This window comes from Peromyscus californicus, unplaced genomic scaffold (assembly GCF_007827085.1).
Source record: "Peromyscus californicus insignis strain IS unplaced genomic scaffold, ASM782708v3 Scaffold_17__1_contigs__length_78620276, whole genome shotgun sequence".
NCBI lineage: Eukaryota > Metazoa > Chordata > Mammalia > Rodentia > Cricetidae > Peromyscus > Peromyscus californicus.
The window spans coordinates 43,626,438-43,649,883 of NW_026294469.1; the positions used below are offsets into that span (position 1 = coordinate 43,626,438).

The window sequence follows — 23,446 nt, forward strand, 5'->3', positions numbered from 1 at the left end:
TGAATCTCAGCTGAACTGTGTTGCTCCAAAGCCTGAAAGCTTAACCAGCCAAATGCTGTTGTTTCTGGTCCTCACACCTTATATACCTTTCTGCTTTCTACCACCACTCCCTGGGATTAAAGGCTGCTTTCTGGGATTAAAGTCGAGATGAGTCACCATGCCTGTCTGTATCCTTGAACACATGGATTTCTGCCTCTGGAATGCTAGGATTAAAGGCGTGTGCTATCACTGCCTAACTAGTGGCTTTTCTGTTCTCTGACCCCAGATAAGTTTATTAGGGTACACAATATTTTGGGAAACACAATACCACAATGGTTTGCTTTAAAAAAAAGATACATTTAGAATGTGTCTTGTGCTTTCATAATTGACTTTTCATGCCAAGGATTATTATTAATGCAATGTCATCTAAGAGCAGACAGCTTCAGGTGGTTTCTCACCGCAGACACAGCCTTTCCATCGCAATGATGTCTTCAGAGCCGTCAATGCTCCAGTTTATATATATACATTTATATATATATATATATATAAAAACTTACCGTTATCCTTGGCGTGCAGGCAATTTCACACCTGTATTTACTTATTTTTAATTAGCATACATATTATTAGGCATCGTTTGGCCATTTTCAAGCTTTGTCACCCTGTCGTGGTTGACTCTCTTTCTCCTTCGTCTCCTGCCTCAATACCGTGGTCCGCTCTCATGGCATGTGTGCCCTTCTGCCCTCTGCCTGTGTTTGGCCTCTCTTTTTCATCCTCTTTTGGCTCCTTTTTTATAGGGTTTAGCCACATCCATATTTTTACATTACCAGCTAGGATCCACATGATTTTTCTTTTTTCTTCCTTCTGTGTTTAGATCACCTTCCTTCTGGATATTCTTCCACATTTTTTTTTTGCGTATCCTTCGTGTAAATGTACCCCGTTTTCATTATCCATTCATCTACCAATGGCATCTTGGCTTCACCCTATCTTTATAGAACGTTATTTCATAGTTACTTTGGCTGCCTGTGTAGGAAGATGCTCAGGGTTTCCTTTCAGCCTGAGAGACTTCACTCCCAGACACCACGTGACGCTGGCATGCGCAGCAGGAGCATGGCCACAAGTCACCACAGAGTGATGGTGCTTCTGGATGACTCAGAGAAGAGTGACCTCAGTTTTGGGGTGCTCCTGTTCTCTCTGGAGCCCACTGTCCTTCAGCCCAGGGAAGGGCGTGGCCTGGGGGGCCGCAGGAAGTTGAGAGAGGGATATTGAGCCTTCCCTGGTTTGGTCAGTCAAAGGAATACTTCCTGTCACCAAGATCTTCAAAATGGTTCCCTGGAGACAGTGTCTTTCTTACTCTGCGTTCTCATACTCTTTTTACTATATGAGAATGATGGTAGTTAACAACTGTGTTTCCCTTACCAGGAGATCATACTAGCATTCCCCGCACTTTTGCTACATCCACGGTTTCCCTGTTACGGAGACTTTGAAAGCTTGTAATGAAAGGTGGGGGAAAAAGAAGTCAGTGGCCCAGTTTGCCTGTCAGAGACTCTGCTGAGGCTCAGAAAAAAACGATCTCTGAAAATTGACCTCTCTCAACTTCAAAAGAAGAGCAGCAGATGCTGGCAAGGAGTCCCTCTGAAGTATCCTCCTGGACCTCAGAGGACAGATCTTCCTGGAGATAGTCAATGGCTGGGACTCCCTTCCTAAGGTAGCTCATTAGTGGAGGAGGCCGATGCTTGTCTTATGGACAAGGTGACGCTGCACCCAGAACCCAGAGAAATTTATCCCAGGTTACGCCATCTTGCTCCAGGTCCATCCATCTCCTCCGAACTCTCTTACTCTTTCTCGAGCATCCCCTCCATCTGCTTTCATTCTCCCCTATGCAGAAATAAGCAAGCTCCTAAATCTCTTTCAATGGTCACTTTTCACGCTGCCCAGCACTAAATTTGCACTCTCCCCTCCTGTTTGTCGGCTGCTACGTTATTTCAGCAGGTCCAGTGATTGGCACACCAGGGAAGAAAGGCTGGCTCTTTCATCTCTCCTTTCCTGAGCTCCTCATACACCCCTGCTCCGTGTTCTAGCTTCAGCGCCCAGAGCTGCCTCCTAGTCTTGGTTCTATTTGGCATATGAAATGGTTGCCCTATGAGGACTCTGGGTAGATCCCTTCATTTCTCTAAAGACAGTGTAAGACAGGAAGTCATCTCTACATCTACAGTCTACAATTCTCTGTGTTGTCTTACCACTCTGCTCCCAATCTCACCTCATTATTCTCATTATCAAGCTTGTCTTTGAATTACAGCTTTATCACTATCCGTTATTGTTTGATTGATTTTTAAGAACTTACTTTGTATGTATGAATGTTTTGACTGCATGTAAACTCACCGCATGTGGCCCTGGTGCCTATGGAGCCTAGAAAAGCGCGTTGGATCTCCGAGAACTGGAGTTACTGGTGGTTATGAACCACATTGTGGGTTCTGGGAACCAAACATGGAGCTCCCAAGTACATTTAACTTCTGAGCCATCTCTCCGGACCCTGTTTGGTTGATTTTTGAGACAGAGTCTCCCTGAATTGCCTAGGTTGTCTTTGAACTGTTGATCTCTCTTTCTCCTTCTGAGCTGGCTAGTGCCAGGAAGCCTAAATTAACTTTCTGCCTTTCTATTTAGAATTTGTTTTTAAAGGGACAAGACACTTGTGTCGTTTACTATTTCCACACCACAGAGAAAATATCTAATACGTACTTAGTGATAGTTGAATTCAACTGCCCTGGATATTTTTTTTTTATATGACAAGTACATTCAAATAATAGGTAGCATAGACTGGCCAGGCATCACAATGATGTCAAATTCCTTGTCTGAATGGCACTTTAGAAAAAGAATTGATGGAACTCAATTTGCGATGTCTTTATGCAAATTTGGAAACAGCTCCCCCATCATGATGAGAAGAAACAGAGAGAGGCTTAAAATACAGATCCATGAACATTAGTGTAGAGAGAGAACTGCCTCCCCTTCTTGCCCTAGAGATGGGTCATTAGCAATTCCACCTTTATCTGATCCTGCAGGGAAACAGGATCTCACTAGCACAGCAACACATCATAAACTTCCTCCTTACAAAGGAAATGAAAGAGGGCATCCCCACCCCATGTCATGATGCAGAAATCGTGGACATTCTGAACTCACCCACCTCTCCACTTATCCCAGCTTTGTCAAGATAAGCCCTTTATTACACTGTTCCAAGGCTTTATAGAGGAGGTAATTTACATGACAGTAATTATGTTGCTATATTTAGAAGTGTGCTCTTTACTCATTCCTGCCAACTTGCATTTGCTTAAACATTCGATGGGCTTTTGAAAACTCAGAAGGCATGTATATGTTACTATTTAAAATATGACATTTTGGTGAAACGCAGTGTTGGTATATCTTCTGCACCTCAGAGGTTCTGGGAAAGACCAGAAGAATACTAACTCTAAAGTTCTTTTGTAAATAACGTAGTGTGAAGAAAGCAAAGTGCCTGTGCTGACTAGTCTCTTGACACAAGCTAGAGTTGTTTGAAAGAACCTCAACTGAGAAAATGCCTCCATAAGATCCAGCTGTAATGAATAGTGATTGATGAGAGAGGGCCTATCCCATGGTGGGTGGTGTCATCCTTGGGCTGGTGGTTCTAGGTTCTATAAGTAAACAAGCTGAGCAAGGCATGTGTAGCAAGTCAGTAAGCAGCACTACTCCATGGCCTCTGCATCAGCTCCTGCCTCCATGTTCCTGCCCTATTTGAGTTCCTGTCTTGACTTCCTTTGACGATGAACAGCAATATGGAAGTATAAGCCAAATAAATCCATTCCTCCCCAACTTGCTTCTTGGTCATGGTGTTACATCACAGCAATAGGTACCCTAACTAAGACAAAGTCCTTTCCCCAAGTACTTATTTATTTTGGACAGAGTATCATGATGTAGCCTTGGCTGGCCTGTAAGTCAATGTGTAGACCAGGCTGGCCTTGAACTTACAGAGATCCACTTGCCTCTGCCTCCCTAGTGCTGGGGTCAAAGGCACGTGCCACCACCACACCCCACTGACAATAGAAACTTTTAGAAGTTGAAAAGCAGAGCATACACCTTTATTTGTTATATGTTTAACACAACATGGATGCGTGTAAGAAAATGAAGACCCCAAGAAACAGATAGTGCTAAGCACTTTTAGCACTGGTTGATAAAGTGGGTAGCTGTGGAGAAGTATGGATAGGCCAAAGACTACAACTTAATGGGAACAAAGTGAGGAAACAGAGTCACCATACTTGTTATTTGAGATTCTTCTCTAATTCTTTGGGACTCAGCTGATGTCCTGCAACCTGCTTCCAAAGGTCAGAAAATCTTCCCCAGGTTTGGTGGCTGGCTTCAGAGAAGGAAAGGAGAATGTCAGAGAGACTTCCCTGCTTCTGGAATTCTCTCAACTCCCTTTACCTTAAAATAGTCAACATGCCACGGTGCCATGTTTTAGGGTAGCACATCCTGAACCCTATCCATGTCTGATTAGAGGGACGCCTCTATGGGTTTATTGGTCTTTCTCTTCAACTATTCTTAGTACTGTTTTTGGAATGTGGTACCTTCAAGCTATCACAGGTTTTTGGTTTATTTGTTTGTTTGTTTTTTAAATATGAGGTTGCAAGACACAGTGGTTTATAGTTACAATCCCCAAACCGGAGAGCTTGAGGCAGGAAGATTATGAGTTTGAGGCCAGGAGGAACTACACAAAGAAAGCCTGACTCAAAAAAAAATAATAATAATAATAAATATAAATAAAATAAAAAATAAAAACAACCTGATATTAGTGCATTTTTCTTTATCCCTGAGTTCAAACAACGAAAGGCAAGCAATTGTTTTGTGGGACAACTTATCTGAAACTTTGACTTAATGCAGGCCCTACTAACATTTATTTCATGGCACACGTTTGTTTAACCTTTGGACTTAGCAAACACACTGAGTGAGGCCCACCGGAAGTTGACTGGCCATCTGTGCTGTGTCATATAGATGAAGCATGGGGCCTTTCTTCCTCTTCTGGTGTCGCTGGTCTCAAGGATTTAGTCAAGATAACAGTGCCCGTCTTTTGTGTTGATATATTTCAGTATCAGGGTCAGTTCTAGAGGGGGAAACGCACACAAGCGTACACATATTTTCTTTTCTTGTCTCTCATTTACGTCACAGTCAAGGCTTCTATCACCAAGTGAGATCAAAAGAAAAAACCAAGACACTGATTTCCTACACCTTTTATGTGACTGACTGACGTGCCTTTATAAGGAAACGAAGAAGTGGGCTAACTTGTGTAGTCTTGTGCTTGGCCTTAAGGAAGGGTGTGCTGCGGCAGTGAAATAAGATTGGAGGATGAAAGGGCAATATTTACCGGTAACTAACAGGCCTGTTGTTTTGGTTTGAATGTGAAACTCTCCCAAAAGCTAGTGTGCTCAAACATTTGGTCACCAGCTGGTGGCTCTGTTTGGGGTGCTTATGGAAACTTCAGGAGTTGAAGCCTCATTGAGGAAGTGGGTCATGAGTCACTAGAGTGGGCCTTGGGGTTTCGAAGCCTGGCCCTCCTTTCCTATTCACTGTTTCCTGAGTGTGGATGTCACCTGACGGCCTCTTGTCCCTGCCACCGTGCCTTTCCTTGTGTGCTGCCGTGTCTTCTCAGGCATGAAAGACTGTATCCTTCTACATCCGAAGTCAAGATAAAACCCTTTCTCCCCGAAGTTGCTTTTGTTAGTGTATTTTATGACAGCAAGAGAAAAGCAACCAAGACACTCCTTAGTTTGTATTTTTGCCGGATCGTAGTGTCTTTAGAGAGGAAGGTGCACCTTTTACCAAAGGACAGTTCCTCTCATGTGAGGATCCTATGACCTTTAGAGGAATCCTTCCTAGGTTTTATGACCTGGTTTAGGAAAGAGACCTTCCTATTCTTCTACTGTCTCAAATTCCTTCAGCTTAAAATGTTTAGTATGCCAAGGTGCCACTTTTCCAGTCAGTGTGCCATTGATCCCAGAAGGCCTTTTCCATTACAAAAGGAAGAAAACTGGGCTTCACTGGGAAGCTTTGCCTTCCTGGCTGGAGTGGGAAACTCGGCATCTACGCTTTCCTTGACCATTCTGTCAGGTGAAGCTCATCTTCCATTTCATTGGAGCTATTTTACATCTCTGTGGGTAATTTATAGACATGCAAATCTTCCCTGTCTGGTAAAAATTTAATTGACTTCACTCCTCTATCACTGGGGGAATAAAAAGAAAAGAAACCCACTGGTTTCTTCTATACCATCCTCACTTCAATCCCGTTTTTCTATGTATCACTTTTGATTTGCTTGAAGAGGTGACAGTATCTGCTGGCTCCTTTTTGATTGATGGCCAGGATCAAATCTTGAACATGTGTTCATTTTTATATCTATAGCAAGGTCATGATTTTACCCTTCTTTGGAAAATGATCTTTTCATACCTTTATCCTTGGCCTTTAACTATTGTGTCTACCACCTGTGGTAATTCTTTATGTTTTTAAATAGGGAAATTTTGTTTCCCAAATTTGAGAGTTAACAAGGATTACCATTTTTGTGTGCATGGTGAGCTACAACACGATGGCCTGAATGTTCCAGAAAATCTGGAATTCACGATTGAAAAATGGTGTTTTTTCATAGAACTATAAAAACAAAAAATGCCTCAAGCTTATCTGTTCTCCATTGCAGAACCGAGGCCAACCAAAGATGAGAGAAGTGGAGACTCTTTTAAAGTTTGCACAGATTCTGAATTGGAGGCAGTGGCACATGTGTATAATCCCAACACAATGGAGGTGCGGGGAGGGGGCACTGGTAGGGACAGGAGGCTCTGAAGTTAGTTCAAGGTTGTCCTTGACTACATAGAGTTCAGTCTGGACATGACACAACCATCGCAGTCGTCAATTCACTGAAGCTTTGGTAACCGCCACAAGAAATGTTCAAGTTCAGGCTCATCACCTCATCGTGCAGGAGAAAGGAGCTCATGAGGGCCAGAGGCTCACTGGAGGAGGACCTCTGAAGGAATGGGTGCTGGGAGAGGAGGTATCTTCTTCAGCGGTGTAGCCACTGACAAACTGTTCCTGTTTCTGTGAACAGTCTCCCCTCCTGCTCATGTGAGCAGCCATCACTAAATTCATTGGAAACAAAGAAACTTAAAAGTAGGAGGTGTTGTATGACCGCACACACGCAGTTCAGGAGGTAAGCAAAGGGTCTTGCGTCTTACATCATCAGTGTGCGCTGGTGATCAGGTCCACGTGGCGTGGTCACACAATCTGTCCCTTAAAGAGCCGTGACTCAGACCCCACCCTCTCTCTCTCTGCTCTGCTCTCTCTCCCCCCCACCCCACTATCTTTCCCTCTGCTCTCCTGCTCCTTTCCCAGGTCTGGTTCTTCTCCCTCACCCCTCTTCCTCCTAATAAAGCTCTAAAACTAATACTGGGTTCTGTCATGACCGTGACCTTGCCACCACCAGCACCACTTATCATTCATTTCAGGAGAGGCCTTGTGAGGAAGAAGGGTTACTTTGGGAAAGAGGAATAGGAGAGGGGGTATAGACATGTATGAAATTATCAAAGAATTGAAAAACAAGAAAGCCTAGAGACTGGAGAGAGATCGCTCAGTGGTAAAGGTCACTTGCTACTCTCCAGAGGACCCAAATTCAATTCTCAACACCCAAGTCAGGCAGGTCAAAACCTCCTGTACCGCCAGACCCACGGGGATCTACCCCCTATCTTCTGGCCTCTGTGGTCAACTACCTGCTCACGTACAAACAGTCACTCATGCACATATACATAAACACACAAAATAAATATATTTTTTTTAATCAAGTGAAATTAAAACCAAAACCAGACAAACAAAGTCAACAAGATTGCACAGGTTTGAGGAGTCACAGAGTTGATCATTCTGGTTGGACAAAGCTTTTCTTTGCCCAAATCCATGTGAAAGCTTAGTTGCCAATGCACCATTATCAAGAGTGGATGGGATCTTTAAGAGGTATTAGTCATGGGGGCAGGGTCCTCCTGGGTGCCTTGGTACTTTTCTCCTGTGACTGAATTCCCTCCTGAAGAAATTTAATCAGCCCTCTCTGGACCATGTGCCTACTTGGCCATGGCAATGAGACTCTCAGCAGGAGCTGAGCAGAGGCAGATGCCCCATTATGGACTTTCAGCCTCTAGAACTGTGAGCAAAACACACATTGCCTTCTATATTACCCGCTCTTGACTAGTCTGTTATAGCAACAGAGCACAGACTAAGGCAGATAAGAAATTAAGCCAGACTAATTCAGATGTCTAGAGTGCCCCAATAAATCTGCTCCTTTGAAAGTGGGAATTACAAGACATACTTAAAAATTGTCAGATGTACCCAATACCATGCAAGTCTCTGGTGCTCTCTTAGGTACAAAATGAGATGATGAAGAGAATGGTGCAATTTATATATCTGATTGGTCTCCTTAATCTGTAGGTACTCTTCATATTTCACGTATGTATTTCCCACAATGCCTAGGCCCGTAATAAACACTTGATAACATTTCATTGAATAGACTTGATTGGAGTCAAATTAGTTATGCAAGCCAACCTCAGCTGATTTTAAACAAAGCTTCCTCTGACTGTAGCTCTGGAAAAAGGGGGCAGGCTGCTTCCGTGACTAGTTCTAGCCTAACCTTTATTCCAACCACAGATTCTAAAAATAGTCCAAGCAGGTGAGTGGTGAATAATTTAGAATCTAGAGCAATTGTTGTAAGTGAATACCTGGACCTACTTTCTGCCAGGAAAGTCACTCTATGTTCTGATTTGCATAGGAATATTTCCACAAGGGCTTCTGCAGAAGCAACTGTTCATCTAAGCCAGTGGTTCTCAACCTGTGAGTATTTACCCTTTCCCAGGGTTTGCATATCAGATATCCTGCATATCAGATACTTACATTGCGATTCATAACAGTAGCAAAATTATGGCTATGAAGTAGCAATGAAAATAATTTTATGGTTTGGGGGTCACTACAACATGAGGAACTGTATTAAAGGGTCACAGAATTAGGGAGGTTGGGAACCACAGCTTCTCAGCAAATCAGCAACTGTACTTTACACTCGATAGCTGCTTCCTTCCCCAGCAAATATTCTCAGGTCAGAATTCAGCTCAGGGGCCTGAGGCAGGGCAGTCTTAGCACACCGAGAGCCCTTTAGGTGTGTGCTAACAATATTTTGATATACTCGGCTTCTCCTCCCCCCAAGCTGTTTCCTTCACTGCCTGAGCTGTTTGGTAATGTCTCAACTGCTGCTGCTGAAGCCTTTTCTGGCAGGCTGCCCAGGGAGCAGCTCGCTCTAGATTCTGCCTCTCTCCAGGACTTGCCTGCTCCCGGTATAATGGGCAGCGCTGAAAGCAGCAAGGCGTTCGGTCGACAAGGTCAGAGCGCCTTTCATTCCTGCAATAATCAACCAGTGTAGCTCTTCCTCAGACCCGGAGAGAGAGAAGATAGGAGTCAAAAGAGCAATTACATTTCACGTTGACTCCAGGAAAGGCTTGGATCACGAGACAGAAAAGAAAAAGTAGATCCTGGCCTCATTCTTAGCTGGTCCCCTTCTGGTCATCTTTGTGTGATTGACACAGTTCCGAGGCGATCGTGAGTTTCGGCTTGATGACGTGAGAAACGCATTTTCTGCCTGCAGATGAGACCCTTCGTAGACATTTAGCACTGTCAGCATATTGCAAAAGAATGCAAATGAGCTGCAGGATCTATAACCAGAGACAGTAAGCAAAGGCCATTAATTATGTTTTTAAAAAAATGTTAACCCTAGCAGACTGTATAACAAGCAATTGTGCTAATTTCAATCTGTAATCAGTCCCTACATTAGCATAACTTTATTTATTTATCATTAAGGCAACCATTTAGAGAATATAATTTGGTTGGAAATGTCAGTAATTTTGCAGTGGCAGATTGCTGTTACACAGCTACCTCTGTTTGACCTTACAGCTGCCAGGACTAATTACTTTAATTGCATTAATTGCACTGACCATTCTGGTGGTTAATGTAGTTGCTGTTACTCTTTCACCGTTGAGCAAATCAGCCTGGCTGCATTCTTAGCAACATGGGCCAATACACTCCTGTAAAGGTCTCTGCGGATTCCTTTTGTGTTTGAGAGCCCAGATGAGCTGCTTGATATTTCATCGGTGCCCCTCATCGATAGCGTGAATTCTGAAGAAAGCCTCAGAACACTGAAAAACAAGCCCCAAGCTCTCCCAAACCCAAACCCGAATAGCAGCAACAATAACACCCAGACACACACACACACACACACACACACAGAGAGAGAGAGAGAGAGAGAGAGAGAGAGAGAGAGAGAGAGAGAGAGAGAGAGAGAGAGAGAGAGAGGAGAGAGAGAGGGGAGAGAGAGAGAGAAACTGTTATGGTTCTAACAGATTCTCATGGCTTATTGGAAGTTGACTGAAGTACAGTCGGCTCACTCGAGACAAATATTTAAGAAATGATTGGAGCAATTTAGACAGTAAATTAAAACTCTTTCATGAAGTCTTCTTGAGAACTCAAGGCTGTTGTTTGGACCTAATAATTGAACAGGTAGCTTTCCCGGGAACTAGACTCGACAGAGATTTAAATATTTGATTATGATGTGACTGAAGGCCCATGGTACTGGGAATCTACAAAACAGACACTCTCTCCTGCCAGGAGGTGTTCCTCAGGACATTTGATAAATAATTGACTAGTAGGAACATGTCTGTTAGTCGAAATGAAGTCCGTGCGAAGTTGGTGAGTCTCCAAGTCAGATGCCTGGCTCGCCCAGTGCATTAGCTTATCCAGTGCTGGAAACTATTGCCTGTTTCTTCCAGGTGACCATCTAGCCTCTGCCTAAACACCAGGTACTTCATTCTTTATTTCAATTTTGTTTTATCTTCACACTACTAGGGGATCAAACCCAGAGAGCCTTGTGCGTGCAAGGTAACCAACCACTCTAGCGTTGAGCTGTGTTCCCAAACCTCTTCAGGTATTTTTAAGTCGTATCATTGAAGAACTTGAACTGTAAAAGCATAGTTTGATATGCCATGGCATGTGCTTATCTGTTTTATGACAACTTGTACTCATTGGCTCCTAACGAAAGTTGACATGTACTGAGTGAGTGCTACTGTTCCAGGCATTGTGGAGACACTGCCACCCCACCTCAGAGTCACTAAGGAGCCGAGAATGACCTTGAACTTTCGGTCCCCCCAGCCTTCACCTCCCGACGGCTGGGATTACAGGTTGTGCGCCACCATTCCTGGTTTATGAGGTGCTGGAGATTGAACCCGGGACTTTGCACATGCTCAGCAAGCTTAATGCCAAGTAAGCTATACCCCCCAGCCCTGTTTTTGATGCTTGAACATGTTCGCTTAGCCCTCCCAACAACCTGTGCAAAACACACAATTCACAAACGCTGCTACACCTCGGAAGTTGTGTAATTCATGGCGGCAGGATCAGGCTTCCCCAACCCTTGGGAGAAAGGTTTATTTAAAATTTAATTTTATATATTATTTGTGTGTGTATGTGTGGGTGTGGGTGTGGGTGTTTGCATGCCGTGGCGTACATGTGAAGGACCAAGGACACTTGATGGGGTCAATTCTCTCCTTCCACCTCTCTGTGTGCTGGATGAAATCCAGGTTATTAGGCTTGCCCACTGTGCTCCATTGCCTTTCAATTGGATGAATTCTTCCTGTAAGGCCACAGAGAGCTGATGAAACGGCTCTTCTACTCTGCCAGGAACTCCTAGCTAGCTGTCTCTGGTTTCTCATATCACGGAGCTCCAGTTTGGCAATCTGTCTCCCTAAAGCAAGACAGCTGGATCTGAATGAATCTTAACTCACAGAATGCCGGCACTGTGGCTTCAGGCTAAATTCCACTCATCTTCAAGTTTTCAGGCCATCTGTCACTTCCTTGAGAGAGCCTTCCTTACCTCCAGTCTATCTCCCGGAAGCTTCATCATAAGCTCTGGTAGAAACGTTCACAGCCTGCAACTGAATAATTAATAATTCCAACTCTTTGCCCTTAATAGGGAACAGAGAGATAGTGTTGCCCATTTGCAGTAGCTTTACTGTGAACTAGGAGATTAACTAGTTAACTAACTAGCTAAGTAACTGGTTATTCACTACAAAAGCTGAAAGAAATTCACAGATTCTTCTGAGTATATTCTGTATTCCACCTACAGTATTGCTACCCTAGTTTGTTTTGTAATGCTATGTATAATAAAAGCCATACCCAAATGCACCTTGGGGAGGAAACAGTTTCTGTGATTTACACATCCCGATCACAGTCCATCCTTGTGGGAAGTCAGGGCAGGAACTCAGGGTAGGAATCTGGAAGCAGGAACTGAAGCAGAGACCGTGGAGGAATACTACTTACTAACTTGGTTCCCATGGCTTGCTCAGCCTGCTTTCTTATGCTGTCCGGGACCATCTGCCCAGGGGTGGCCCTGCCCACAGTAAGGTAGGTCCTTCTACAGCAATCCTTTCTCAAGAAAATTCCCCACAGACTTGTCTACAGGCCGAGCTGTTGGATTTCCTCAATTGAGGTTCCCTCTTCCCAGATGACCCAAGCTTGGGTCAAGTTGACAAAAAACAAACAAACAAACAAACAAAAAAAACAAACACCCCACCTAACCATCACATTTCTTCCATATGTATATGACAGGCTTTTTTGTTTGTTTGTTTCTGTTCTTCTTTTGAAACAGGGTCTCACTAGGCAGCCTTGCTTAGCCTAGAGCTCACTATGTAGACCAGGCCGGCCTGATATTCTCAGAGATCCCTGACTCTGTCTCCTGAGTGGCTAAAGGGCTTCTACGTACACATTTAGCTACACAAGGCGAAGATACATGACTGTGGGATTTTCGGAGACAGGGACTCATGTAGGTCAGGCTAGCCTGGAACTTGATCTGTTGCTGACGTTGGCCTTTAATTCCTGATCTTCTTGCCTCTGCCTCCCAAGTGCTAGAAACACAGATGTGCTCCACCATACCTGGCTTATATGTTGCTAGAGGTGGGACCTAGGATTTCAAGCAAGTCAGACAAGTACCCTACCCACTGAGTTACATTTTCTTCCCACGAACGGCTTTTTCTTAAAAAAAATCCACCTCACTGGGCATAGTGATGACTGCCTGTAACCCCAGTCCTTGGGGCTTGAAGAAGGATGATTGTGAGTACTAGATCAGACTGGATATTGAAAAACCTTATTTCAAAAAAAAGCATATCTAGAACTTGACCAGTTCAGAGAGGAAGTAAGTCCCTTTGACCCAGTCTTCCTACTCTTTCCTCTACTGCCCTTTTACACACAGCTAATTCCTTGGTGACAGCTTGTGACTCCGTCAGGCCTGGTGTCAGGTCACTGTGCCTTAAACCTCCCCCACAGAATGGGGACAGAGGGCAGCAGGAAGGATACATACTCAGAGAACAACACAGCATGTATAGAAATGCCACAATGAAACCCATTAATTTGAACAATTAATATATTTTTTAAAGAGTCACAATACAAAACTAAAACCAAATCAAAGTGGGGAAGAAACAACCCAATTTTCTGTCTCCATCATGGTGGGGTGTGGTTCCTCCGAGCTCTTGTTTTCCATACTCTTTCTGGCTTTCTCCTTCTGGACCCCTTTTCAAGACTCCCCTGGGATAGCACACCCTAAGTTTCTTTAGACAACTCTACCTTCTCGGAGACTCCCTCCTCTCCTCTCTCGCTGTCCTGTAGCACGGCCTCCCTCAGTCCTTCATTGCCTGCTCTCTGTACCATCGTGCTAGCTGCTGCTTCGGGCTTTCGCTCTAACACCTCTGTAAGCTTTCATAACTGCCACATTTCATTCTCCCATGGAGAACCGCCGGGGTCCCCTAGGAGCCAGAAAACCTGTGTGCCTTCAGCAGGCAGGCACATCTCCCAGGGATCTACATTTGCAGTCCGGGGTCACTCTTTGCCAGAAGCAAGATCAGAGGTAATCAGATCATTCTATTTTCTTTTTGTCTTAACATTCCATCTCGATTTCTTAGAAAGGTTATTGATGATTCCTCATTCTCAGCCTGAGCACAATGGTAAGAAATAAAATAAACTCAACATTTTTATCTTTATTTTTTTGTCAGCAGCATTGACTTTTTAAAAGGTCTAGTTTGCTTATATGTGTATGCACATTTGTGTATTTGCCACAAGGGTGTGGATATCAATAGAGTTCAGAAGAGGGTATGGGATCTCTGGAGCTACCTGACTTAGATGCTGGGAGCTGAACTCGGGTCCTCTGGAAGAGCAGCCAACACTCAACCGTGGAGCCATCTCTCCAGCCCCCGAGTATATTTTTTACTTCATTATTTTTTAGTTTTTCTTTTTATGTGTTGGTTTCGAGACTGGATCTCATGTAGCCCAGGCTGGATTTGAATTCACTGAATAGTTAAGAATGACCCTGAACTTCTACACCTCCTGTCTCTACTTCCCTTAAGAATGACCCTGAACTTCTACACCTCCTGTCTCCACTTCCCAAGTGCTAAGATTATAGACAACCATCATCACATTTAGCTTTAACAAACAAACACATAAACAAACAAACCAAATGAAACCAAACTCCGCCCCCCAAACTACATTTATTCTTTTTTGGGGGGTTGGGTGGGGAGGAAAGGCTTTATTTCAGCTTACATGTCCCGATCACAGGCCATCATGAAAGGAAGTCGGGTTAGGAAACCAAGACAAGAATCTAGAGGTAGGAACTGAAGTAGAAGCCGTGGAGGAACACTGCTTACAGGCTTGTTCTCTATGCCTTCCTCAGCACATATCACATCCCCTTTCCTTTCCATCCTTCAAACTATCCCACGTACCCTGCCCTTCGCTTTCTTTCAAATTCATGGCCTTTTTTTCTTAATTATTGTTGCGTGCACATGTGCCTGTGTGTGCGTGTGAGTGTGTGTATTCTTAAATATAAAATATATCACCCGCTCAAGCTGTACAAAGTTACTTGTGTGTATGTTTTTAGGACTGACCATTTGGTATTAGATAACCCATCGGTGTGCTATTCCCTGGGGAAGACTATTCTTCCCACCCTTGGGACTCCTTAGTTGCCTGAAATTCTTTGTCTAGGGCTGAAGCCTCATGAGCTTTCTTCTTTCTATGTTAGCGTGTCTGTTGGTGTCAGCCTGGTTCAGGTCATGTTTGGGCAGCCATGTTGGTGAGCAAAACTTTCATTCTTTACAGCACTGTTCTTCTAGGGGTGTGCTATTGAATTGCTTTTGTTCTCAGCTGCAGGTTCTCTGAGCTCCTAGGCATGCTTTTGAAAGGCTGAGCTCAAAGGAGAGTTCTCTAAGCAACCGTATTGATTTCTTTGGTTTTTCCTTCCATCTCTAATAATTTTTATTGTATCGTTAGATTTAATTTTCTCTTCCTTCTGGGCCTATCTGGATTATTTAGGAAAACAAAACAAACAACTCTCTGGACCTGGGACCAAACATGTTTCCTTCGAACTTTCAAAAATGTGTTTTTCCATACTGTGGGATGCGTGGGTAATGAAGCTCAACACTTCTGTCTTCTTATTTGAATTTTATGACGCTCTTCCTTCTCCCAAGCTTAGCCCTTCTTTGTTCTACAGCTGTCCTTTCTTGAATATCAGAATCAAGTTCAGAATAAATGTGTCCAAGCTGACAGGCTTCATTTCTTTATTTGCACTGGTCTTCTGGTTTCAGAGATCATGGGCATCCGAAATCCTATATGCTGAGCAACGGTCACACAAGACTTTGCTCTGATTGCATAGGCATTAGCAAGAAATGCCAGCGGACCAAGTGGCCTCAGGAGAGGTACCCACTCTCCTGACACTTAAGGTGATGGGTCACTCTCATCCCAGTGACTGACGCCAACATCCCTCTTCTGTGGTCTCCGTTACCTAGAGGCGCTCCTCCGACAGATGGGAGGAGACAAAGGACAAAGATGGGAGAACTTGTAAACAAGGAAGAAAAGGGTAAGGATATGGTAGATGTTACCTATGGTGACTGTGTTGTGAGTCAGGCCCGTGCTAAGCACTTATGCAAGCTCACCATTTCTTAGTGCTAATACTGTCGGAGAAAACTGAGTGATACATTAATTGGCTTCTCAAAGTCACATTCCGGGGGGGTGGGGGGTACTCTTAGGATAATAAAAACAGAACAAAAACACAGAATAGCTGAAGAAATAGCTTAGCTCTTGAGAGGACCCAGTTTCGTTCCTAGCTCACAACTCCAGTTCCAATGTCCTCTTCTGGCCTCTGTGGTCACCAGACATATGCATATGGTGTGCTTACATTTGTGCAGGCAGAACACTTATAGACATGAAATAAAAATGAATAAATATAAAGAAAGTGAAATACAGGCATCTCATTTATACGCATAGCAAAAGTAATGGCCTTATGTCATGACATAAACCTAGACATACCTGGGAAGAAGGAATCTCAACTGAGGAATTATCTCTATCAGATTGCTCTGTAAACATGTCTATGGGGCAAGGACTGATTGCTAATTGATGGAACACATCTTAGCCCACTGTGAGTGGTCCTGGGTTGGGTTAAGAAAAGTAGGTAATGGGAATAGAACTCTGGAAGCAAGACAGTAAACAGCGTTCCTCCATTGTCTCTGTTTCAGCTTTTGTTCCAGGTTCCTGCCTTCGCCTCCCTTGATGAAGGAATGTAAGATACAAGATGAAATAAACTCTCACCTCCCCATGTCGCTTTTGGTCATGACATTTATCACAGCAACAGAAATGCGAACTGGAGCAACTTATAAATGAGATGTTCATGCTGGGCGGTGGTGGCGCACGCCTTTAATCCCAGCACTTGGGAGTCAGAGCCAAGTGGATCTCTGTGAGTTCGAGGCCAGCCTGGTCTACAGAGTGAGATCCAGGAAAACCAGGGATACACAGAGAAACCCTGTCTCTAAAAACCAAATATATATATATATATATATGGTTTATACACCTATATAAATATATATGGTTTACACGCACAAAGTTTGTTACAGCAAACTTTGAGAGATTAGCTTCTTGGTTTGGTTATATTACTAATAATTCTGGCATTTTTCACAGGGGGCCTTTTATCATATTTTCTTTCTTAGAAAATGTATCCTTTATATGAGCATATTTTTTCTAGGTAGGCTTTTGTTTTTGTTTGTTTTCAGCTTTGAATTCTATTGATGAGCTTTCTAAGCAAAATTCGAAGAGAAAGATATGTGCCACCCTCCTGGTAGTCATGGATTTTGTGGTTTTTTAAAGGAACTGGTTTTCTTGGTACATTACTGTCAGCTAAACAAATAAATGTTCTTTGAAAAGTCTGCTTTTAAATGCTAATGGAAATATTGATTTTTCACCTCTTTTTTTTTTTTAAACCAGAAAATTCCTATTTACCTCCCAATCTCCATTCTGAGTTCCGCTCTCTTAAGCGTTAGTGTCGCAGGTAAGTGCCAAGCCAAGGTGACTAAGTGGATGTCAGGCCAGTTGCAGAAACAGAGGGAAGACTTAACTAATGGCACAGGTCTTCTGAGTCAATGGACCCCGTCTCTTCTGATTTCATTATCAATTCACCACAGGAACCTGACAGAGTCAGATGTTAAGTCCAATTTAAAAGCTGAAAGACAAAAAGATGGGGGAAAGATCCAATCTCAGAGTCAGGTAAAAACATCATAATTCAGAGTAAATCTTTATTATTGATTTATAGCCACAGACTGTTGTCCAAAGGTTTCCTCTTTAAATTAAGAATACTAATGATTTTGCACCCTGAAATAATCCAAGAGCTGTAGATATTAGAAAAAGGGATTGAATGTGTTCTTCAACCGGAAAGTGCCAATAAATGGATATTGGGTCTGTTTCCTCAGCAACTGGCCAGCGATGTGAGAATCCCTGGTTTCAGGGAGCTGAGATTTGTGATAAAGCAGCCTGTTTGCTGAGGCTCCTGTAACCTCCAACACAGTGACTTTCTGATAAACAGATAGACTGAGAATACAAGTTCTGCCTAATTAGTTTGGAGACTAGAAGAGGCAACACAGACCCCATGCGAGGCATGCTGGGAAACCTAGACCTGGGCAAAGTGCTGATCCTTTCTAGAGAAAACTAGTAGTTGCCAGGAAACCAAGAAGCCCCCCCCCCCCCACCCCTACCCCATCCCGGGAATACCAAATAAATGTTACTAGGAAATTGCTATAGAGTAGTTTTACTACTGAGTATTTTAAATTACCTTGTGCTATGGTGTATGTGTGTATGCGGCTCAGAAATCACTTCTGTGATATCATAGCATGGAAGGGGGTCTTTCCACCATTAAGCAAGTAGTTCTGTAGCTGCAGATCCCCCGCTGGGTGTCCTCTAATGCAATTAAGTTCTGGCACTGTGTACCTGGGGACAGCCTCAGATCCCCATCTGCCAAACTGCCCCCTACCTTGAGGTACCAGGCACTGCTGTTTTTATGTGGACAGCTGACGGGCTGTACCTGGGAGTTCCCACAATTCCCTCCAAGAGTAGTTCAAAGAATGGAGCGAAAGACATTTACTAGTTTACTCTACAGAGCACAGAACGTTTTTATAAAGAGACACACAGGGTGAGGAGTGAGAGGAAGGCTACAGAAAGTCTGTCTCCTTTGGGACTCCCCCTACCCGAGCACAGCTTTTACCAGAGCGCAGTTCCTCATAGGTGTTCAAGCGCTGGGCTTCAGCTGTGCCTGAAGCATAACCAGGCTGAAATGAACCTGGCCAAAAGGGTTGTGGTCTTGTGCAAACAGACCTAACTAAAACCTCAGAAAGGCCTGTCCGTCCAGATTCTTGCAGGCCTTCTGTGTTGCATTCCTTCCTTGTGGGGCACGGGCCAAGGCCTGCTTCTGAGATAAAGGTCTTATCTCAGAGGATTGGTGGCCATCTCCTAGGCAGCCAGGCAGGAACTCCAAGATAGAATAGGTGAAGGCCGGGCGGTGGTGGCGCACGCCTTTAATCCCAGCACTCGGGAGGCAGAGCCAGGCGGATCTCTGTGAGTTCGAGGCCAGCCTGGACTACCAAGTGAGTTCCAGGAAAGGCGCAAAGCTACACAGAGAAACCCTGTCTCGAAAAACCAAAAAAAAAAAGAATAGGTGAAGGAAGATTTGAGCTTTGATAACCTGTCCCGGAGAAGAGAAGATTTAGCCCGTATGGCCTGCCTTGCTAAGGGAGAGTAAAGTCAAGAACTATGGACAAAAACAAGGACAGCAAAATAATGCAGAGTGTAATATCACAGTTCCTCGGGGCTCGTAGGGGGAGCGTTCCCTGCATATATGACATATGGGAGGATTTGTTCAGTGACTTACGCGGAGTTTAAAATGCATCCTACATGAAGCATAGTGACCCTGCTATGCGGATACATTCTTGCGAAATGACTGTTAGGCTGGACTGAATTTCCTTTGCGGTTCCTCCAGACCACAGCCAGCTATGAAAGACAGAGCCTGGGCTACTCCCTTCTGAAAGTAGTGTCTACCGTTTGAGGGGTGGATCCTTTCATCTTTCTCCATCGGCTTCGTAATTTCTTTAACTTGCTGTTTCTTAGAGTTATAAAGCCAAGGAGGAACGAGGCCTCTGATGACTTCAAAGAGGCTTTTGGAAGCGTGTCCCCCACCCACCCACCCACCCACACACACTGAAGCATTAAGGTACATTGCATAGTCCTCCTCTGGTCTCTGTCCTTGAGACCTCTGTACCAGGCGATGACAAGCGGCGTGCAGCTGCCTCCAGTTACAAAGGAATTCACTGTCGCCCGTCTCCAAATGAAGCTGAGGATGTTCTGTGGAAGTCTTTAACCTTTTATCAACAAGACCCTGGTAGAGGCCCAGGGAGTACGTCTGTGTCTGCTGAGCTGGATGAGGCCTTGAGTTTGAGTCTCAGTACCAAAAAAAATGTAACTAAACACAACCCAACCTAATGAAACCACTCTGCCCATGTACATTCTTTCATTTTGTACATGAAAGGACAGTGTATCCGAGACCACGGTCCATACAGAAACCAGAGAGAGGAGGCCCGGAGTCTTCGTCAGGTGTTGGAGCTGGTGTTTGGGCACAAGGCTTTCATTCAGGGGACAGCTTGCTTCCCCACAACTGACAGTGAATCTAACCCAGTGCTTCTCATCCTTCCTAATGCTGCGACCCTTCCATCCAGTTCCTCATATTGTGGTGACCCCCCCAACCATAAAATTATTTCCTTTGCTACTTCTTACCTGTACTTTTGCTACTGTTGTGAACCACAATGTAAATATCTGATATGCAGTTTATCTGATAATGTGACACCTGTGATAAGGTTGGTTGACCTCCCAAATGGGGTTGTGACCGCCCCCTACCCCCACCCCCACAGGTTGAGAACCACTGATCTCAAACACTGTTGGCCTCCAGAGTGTCCAGTTAAAGACTAGAAATTATAGATTAGTAGCTCTAGGCCCTGGCTGTGCTCTAGACACATTGGGAACATTAAAAGGATGACTGAGGAGATGCTCAGTGGGAAGGGGCTTGCTGCCGACCCCAGGACCTGTGCTTGCTGCCGAACCCCAGGAGCCACACAGGAAGAGGAGAGAGCTGGCCTCCTCCCCAGTTGTCCTCTGACCTCTACGCATGCACATTGGGGGTCCATGTGTGAATGCACACACACATACACACACACACACAGAGAAAATAAAGAAGTGTAGTTATAAAAACACTAAAAAAGAAAAGAGGGACGAGTTGAAAATAACAAATATACTTGATTTTTTAAAAAACAAACTGGACGATTTTGGAGTGAGCAGTGGCTTCCTCCCATCTCTCTGTCTTCAGTTACCCAGTTTCCAAATTCTGCTCTACGACTGAAAATTACGTAGACGGCCAACTTTTGCCTCATAGCCTCTGTGAATTTTTTGGTGTGTTTTCAATGAGTTCCCAAGGTGATCCTGTTACCCTGGCAGATTATGAAAATGTGATTAAAAAAAAAAAAGGGGGCCAGGATGTCCCCCTGCAGCGGATATACTTTGTGCCGTATAGGCTGGGGCTCGGGCTGAGTACCACGTCAGAATCAGAACCCCTTCCTGTGCTTGTGAGGCTGAGGGGAGGTTTTGCTTTGCAGGTGGTGTTTGACTTACCAAGGCCTGACTCACTACGGTTTGGCTCTGCAAAGGTGCAAAACCAGGAGACAGCCAATAGACACCCCACCCCCTTTTTATTTCTTTCAATGCTGGAGACCAAGTCTGGGGCCCTTGCATATGCCTGGCTAGTGCTCTACCGCCAGACGGCATCCCAGAGCCCATTCTTCTAACTTGGAATTTTTATTGTTGCACAGGCTAGGATGTCCTGTGCATACCCTTGGGATGCTTAAGTATTGCAGTCACTGAACATTTGCGCCTAGTCTCAGCTCCTGGCCAGCGATTCAGTCAGTAGGAGGAGGAACTAGCTAAATATCATACATTACAGTATTGGGTCATCAGTAAATCACATGGAGCATTCATTACTTTAAAAGAAGGTATGTGTTCAATGACTTGCACAACTGGAGGGTAATAGAAGGTTCTAGCGGCAAGGAGGTAAGTTGGGTTGAGCCATGATAGTAGATGGGTCATCAACACATTTTCAATGTGTGGGATTTTCAGTGGACAGCGGGTTTCCTGAGGTCATGCTGTATCTGCACACAAACTGTGAAGCACAGCTAAGACAAAACAGGTCAAGGACAACCAAGTGAACTTAGAGCCTTGAACTTAAGGGAACTTTCTAGATCTGATTGCATTTTTCTGTTGCTCATTGTGTACCACTGCCCCACACTTGAGAAAGCAGGGGTTTGGACACTATAAAATCTGTCAGGTTTTCTGTTCTAATACTCTGGGGTGTAAAAAAGATCGATAGCTTATTCTGGGTCCATTCATACTTTTTCTTACTAGGTCCTGATTCTGTTCAGATAAGAGAGATTACCACAGCCTGACTACTTCAAGGGAGGCCGATTCCTCCATGTCTGCCAGACTCTCCCTCCCATCAAATATGGACAGAAAGCACCATGGGGATGAGGACCATGTGACTCTCCCATGACTGCGGTGAAATAAACCTTTGTCCTGAGCTAACACTGACCCAGGAGGGAGAGAATCAAGACTCGTGTCAATGTATTGAGCTCAGCATCCAGCAATGCTGTCACCCTCACTCTGTCTGAGCTTCCTGATATACGAGCCAATAAATCTACTGCTTGAGCAATTCAGAGCTGACTTTTCTGTTACCTGAAACTGAAATCCACCTAGATAATCCATCTTCTTTAAGTCTAAACCTCTCATTCAAGACCTTAATTCATCCCTCAATTTTAGGTATCTTTTATTAGTTTCTTGGCCATTTACCTTGTCTTTCTTTATTCTGTTCTTTTAGCTTTATGACCCTCAGATGACTTAGTACCCACTCATTTGCCATTTTTAAAAATCATTTTTCCTCTCTACTCTGGGTCTGGAGCAAACCAGCCTTCAGAAGTGTGTGTGTGTAACTTGTGTACCCCCACTCTTGTTCATACTCTAGAAGTATTCCACCCAATGACTAAAAAAGAGGAAGCTTTGTACAGTCATGCATTTCGAAAATCCAGTTGTCTGTAGGAGATACTGCCAATGTTCCATTTCCAGAGAAGCGAAGAACTGTTTGAATCTTGAGGCTAGTGGAGTGAGAAAAAGTTTCAAGTGTCTTAGAGTGCTTCCTTCTCCATCCTGGGAAGTCAATTTTATAGGAGCTCAAAGAAGGAATTAATTTCTTCTTCTGTCTTATGTCTCAGAGTTCTTTCATATGCAACCAGTTAAGTTTTACAAAAAGCTGTAATGGAGTTTTTTTTTTTAATCTCCTTATTACAGTTGGTACATCCAAAGCTTTTCCTTAAGGCCATTCAAGCTCATACAAGAGCCAAAGTCATCACAGTCATCCTTAACCTTTTATCTGCTCTCCTGGTAACTTGTTAAGACTTTTTGCCGTCCTGTTAGGTGGTAACCTTGGTGAGCAGCTGGTGGCCTTCATAGCTTCTGGCTTTGCGGGTTTATGGCTTCAATCTCTTCATAGCTCCCCTTGGGAGGGCAATGATAAAGTCCAGCTGCCTCCCATCCTCAGGCCTGTAGTAAACACAAGATCATTGAATAAATGGCTGCTTCCTATCACTATTTCTCTAGTTTGATCTCCCTTCCAGGTTTGGGTGGTCTTTGTGGTCCCCATGTGTGGAATTATAGCTTCGGTTATAGCTGCCAACATCGTAGATCTTTGAAATGGATTAGATTGTTCAGAGTTACCCACAGCCTTGTTTCAGGGCTGAATATTTCCTTTTTTTCTCCTCCCAAGTAATCCATCCCAACTTGTACTGGAAAGTGACACTATGCCAAGAAAAAGACATCAGAAGTACTCTCCGACATGTCAAGCTGGCTGTACAAAGAGTGATAGGGCTTTGGCTTCCCATGGCCAACTCTATACTTCTGAAAATTATTTACAGGACAAGAGCTACATAAATTCCAGATGATCCAG

General features: G+C 44.0%; 2 long non-coding RNA genes across 2 annotated transcripts in view; one reads left to right on the forward strand and one right to left on the reverse strand.

Moving 5' to 3' along the window:
* LOC128112830 (uncharacterized) overlaps window positions 1-19,289 on the forward strand; it is a 60,205-nt gene extending 40,916 nt beyond the window's left edge. The window contains exons 6-9 of the long non-coding RNA XR_008219189.1: window positions 15,681-15,952; window positions 16,608-16,825; window positions 17,350-18,899; window positions 19,070-19,289. This is a non-coding gene — a long non-coding RNA (uncharacterized LOC128112830). The remainder of the gene's footprint in view (window positions 1-15,680; window positions 15,953-16,607; window positions 16,826-17,349; window positions 18,900-19,069) is intronic.
* The window catches only part of LOC128112831 (uncharacterized), a 42,978-nt gene continuing 20,090 nt past the window's right edge, over window positions 559-23,446 (reverse strand). Inside the window, exons 3-5 of the long non-coding RNA XR_008219190.1 lie at window positions 19,283-23,043; window positions 17,365-17,584; window positions 559-9,722 (exon numbers count right to left, since the gene is read on the reverse strand). This is a non-coding gene — a long non-coding RNA (uncharacterized LOC128112831). The remainder of the gene's footprint in view (window positions 9,723-17,364; window positions 17,585-19,282; window positions 23,044-23,446) is intronic.